At 38.0% G+C, this 4,066-nt stretch overlaps 1 pseudogene; it reads right to left on the reverse strand.

The window, feature by feature from the left end:
- Positions 1–1,249: 1,249 nt before the first annotated feature.
- LOC144258995 (histone H2B 8-like) lies at positions 1,250–1,623 on the reverse strand (annotated as a pseudogene).
- Positions 1,624–4,066: the final 2,443 nt, after the last annotated feature.

Consider the following 4,066-nt stretch of genomic DNA (forward strand, 5'->3'; position numbering starts at 1 on the left):
AAATTCACCCATCTTTTGGATGGCCAATGCAGGACCTTCTATTTCATCCAAGTCTTGTATAAGCTCTGTGCCTCTCCTACGTGCTTTTATAAGAGTCTCCATCGTAGATCTGCATAGACTAGTCAGAAGGAAGAAGATGGGTCATGAGAGAAGCTGTGTATCCATATACATGTAGATCCAGTAGCAGCAGATCCCAAACCGTGCACATCTTTTCAGGCAGGCATTCAGCTCATGCACATTTTTGTAATGAAAGAGATTGTACAGGAATAAGAGTTCAAAGGCAGGCAGTGTTTAACAATATCCCTAGCCAATTCAGCACAAGGTATGTACTATCACAGTTAGCAGCTGTTGTGTCAGTGGCCCAAACTGAACAAGTGAATGAGTGTAAATTATCCTACCACCCCCAGTGATCGGGGTTGAGGATAATAAGATGGGAAAGTGTAAAACTCTGCATCCAAATTAAGCTTGTCCTATAATTAGAAAACTCAAACCTTTCCTGCCCCAATATTCGTTAAGAAAAAATAATAATGAATAAATGCAAATTTCCCTAGATGACAAATATGTCTGTAAGATTATTCTAGTTGACTTCAACTCCCATGTAAATGACACCTCTTCTGGATTACTTCACAATCTCATATTTATCATGATAGCCTTAACACTACCTACTACTAGGTGGTTGCTTGCTCAATTTATCAGTATCAGTTGTTTGAACTAGGTATAGAAATTTCACATTTGTCATAAACTCACCATCACCCCTTCCTGTTTGAAGTTGGGAAGTATCTTTCCTGTGATGGAAACAGATCATTGTTAATGTTCTGTCCTGCAAGAGTGATGGAACCAGTACATTTCCAGTAGGCTCCCCAGGGTAATATCATTGACCAGTAGGCTGACTTGTAGCCAAAATTCATGCCCCCTCATTAGTTGGTGCTATTTTGCACTACAGAGTGGGCTCAGCAGCTGCCCTTACTGTTGAACGAGAAGGGGAATGTTTTAACACACCTGTGCATTTGAATGAGGTCTGTGATCATTTTGGCATTGAAGCTCCATAAAGGCATTAAAACATGTTTCAGAATAGTATTCAGTTGACCACTCTACTGATGGCCTGATAGGACTTTACAATATTCATTGGCTTTTGATTATTAGTACAACTGTTCCTAAATTTCTTTTCCTTTAGTCCATCTTCATAGGTCCACCAAATTACAGAGACGGTGTACACCAGATGATTCAAGAGAGAAGACTGTGGGAACTATTACTTGCCCCTGGTGTACTTAATAAAAGCCTTGATTCTCTTGGACACAGCTTGCTTAGCCAGTTCCCCTGGCAGCAGCAGGAGCACAGCAGTCTGGATCTCTTGGGAAGTGATGGTCGAGGGCTTGTTTTAATACATCAGGCAGGATGCCTCCCCAGCAATGTCCTCATTGACGAAAGGGTTCATAATGCCTATTGCCTTAGAAGAAATGCTGGGTTAGTGTGAACCTGCTTCCGCACTCTGTACATGTAGATAGAATAACTCTTCTTCCTTGTCTTGCACCACTTCTTATCTCCCTTTTTCTGAGTCTCAGTCACCACTTTCTTAGAGCTCGTTTTGGGAGCAGCAACTGCAGAGTTTGGTGGATCAGGCATTCTGGTTTCTGAAGACAGTTCACTCAATGAAATACAGAAAGAAAAAGCTGGAGTGCTGGTGGCAAAAATCTCACTCCAACTTAGACTAACTGTGACATAGAAAGCTCTTGAAACCCTTCATTGTTACTATGCAAGAGGCAAAGAAGAGTTTCTTAATTTCTATTATAGCATCTGCAAAGTCCTGAGGAGTGGAGCTATTCTGGGCAATTGACAGCCTATTTTATCTGGACAGTTTCCATGTGGGGTCAGAGTCCTTTTATTTTATTTTATTCATTTTTTTTTGCTTTGAGTAATTTTCATGTTACTACATGGGTAAGATTGTTCTGATCTGGACAGAGCTGCCTGATACCATGGAGGGCAATGTCTGGCAGGGGAGAGCGCTGTGTCTGCTCTGAGTTTTGGCTAATGCCCATCACTGAGGTCCCAGTTTTTGGCTGTGTGATTTTATTTTTTATGTCTGTTTTATTTTATGTGGGCATATTGAGTTGTGGGTTTATTATGTGCTGATGATCGTAGGATGACTGTGTTATACTTTGCTATGTTGTAATGAAGCCTGGTTGGGAATCTTTGTATTTTATTTGTATTAAGGATATCTATCCATACTAAGTTTTCTCAATCATTATTTACCACCTAGTAATCAGATAGGCAGCTCATTACATTCAGATTTACACTTTCCCATCTAAATAAATCAATAATAAACACTCAGTTGATACTTAATTGCACTCGATCACAGAATAATATAGAAGGACTAATTAATTATATCTTCCTTAGTTAAGATGCAGTGTTTCCTTTCTCTACAGGTATTAGTCACCAAGAGCCATATAGGGAAAGAGATGCATTTATGTTTGTTTTGCCTTTAAATCATCTTTCTACTCTATGCTTGTCTCTACTAAATAGATATCTTGTTTTTAGGAAAGAATTGATTAGTCTGGGATTCACACTGGTCATTCATCTTTGAAGAGAGAGGTGAGCAGGTGCCTATATCAGAGGGTCCTGACAAGTCCTAGCCACTGTACTCTACCGTCAATCTAAGAGTGGTAGAATTGCAGGATTCAAGTGAAAGGGGTGGGGCAAAATGACCAAGACCATGGACTTACTCTGAGAAACTAAAGAAGGGGCAAAGGAACAGGGTGGCCAATAAACCTTTTACATAGTGTAAAAAAGTCTAATTAAATAGCAACATTATTGGACCAACATAAGCAATTACTGTATCTATTGCATTACTTAGTGCTTCAAAGCTGGATAGGTATCATCATCACACTGAAGCATGTTTCTCAGGGTAAAACCATTCTGCCTCTACAATGAATTGGTAGATGAATATTTTCATGATAAAAGTTCTACATGTAAAAGAAAAGTCCTTAAATGAATTAGAGCCCAATTCAATTCCTACTGAAGTCTGCAGCAGTTTTGCCATTGACTTCAATGGGAGCTGGTCCTAAGACTAGAATCTCCATTTATAACCAGCTTCAGAAACATTGCTGTACTCCAGAGGTCTTGCCCAACATCCTCCACATGTACTTGAAGAAAGTCATCACTGATGTCTGTGGCATTGTTAACTTAACACAATAGAACTAGAGATGAGTGTCACTTACGTCAGCATGAATTTGAAAACCTCCCAATCTATATCTCTGCAAATACCATAACTAACACTAACAGCAGTTACTAACACTATATTGATACTTGTGGCTTCTATAAGTCTAGGAAAATAGCTTCAAAATACATTCTGAAAACCATTTGGAAAAAGGATCGAGGCAAAGCATTTTGTCACCAACATTCTGAATCTGCGAAAAACCTGATCATTTTTCCATTTTCTTTTCCTCAGAGTCTTAATAGGTTTTGGAATCCATTCCAGAGAAACCTTCATTTAATCATCCACATTAGCTAGACTAATTACAATTTTCAGTACCTGACACTCCCAGACCTCCAAGCAGAATTACCTTGAAGTGTTATTTGTACTAGGCTGTTAGTATTCAGAAGACGTTGCTTAATTTCTGCTGAACTCCTGAGATTTGATAGCCATAATGTCTTTTATCTGACTTTCACTTTCTTTCAATAAAGAAACTGACGTAGTATTTTCTTTGAGATGTATAAACCTATCAAAATGGATAGCATCTGAATGGCAGAGCACTAGAACTAATAAAAATCAGTGACTGTGTGATCAAAAGCTTGTCAGCCATATTTATCTGTCACCTATATTATTTGATGTAGAAATATAGCTAGACTTTACTAATTATTTTTGTGCATTGGTTTGGTCATTTAAAATGTTATTTTCTTTAAATTATTGAATATGATTTTAATTGTAAGATAGCATAAAGGTCTTCAATGTCAACAGTAAAAAGAAAAAAGAGCAAAGGTTGTCTTCTTGAAAGGCTGACACTAAGACAACAATTTTAATATGATAATTTTTTCATTAATGGAAATCTTTGCTATTAAAATATGACTA

Source organism: Eretmochelys imbricata, chromosome 1 (assembly GCF_965152235.1).
Source record: "Eretmochelys imbricata isolate rEreImb1 chromosome 1, rEreImb1.hap1, whole genome shotgun sequence".
NCBI lineage: Eukaryota > Metazoa > Chordata > Testudines > Cheloniidae > Eretmochelys > Eretmochelys imbricata.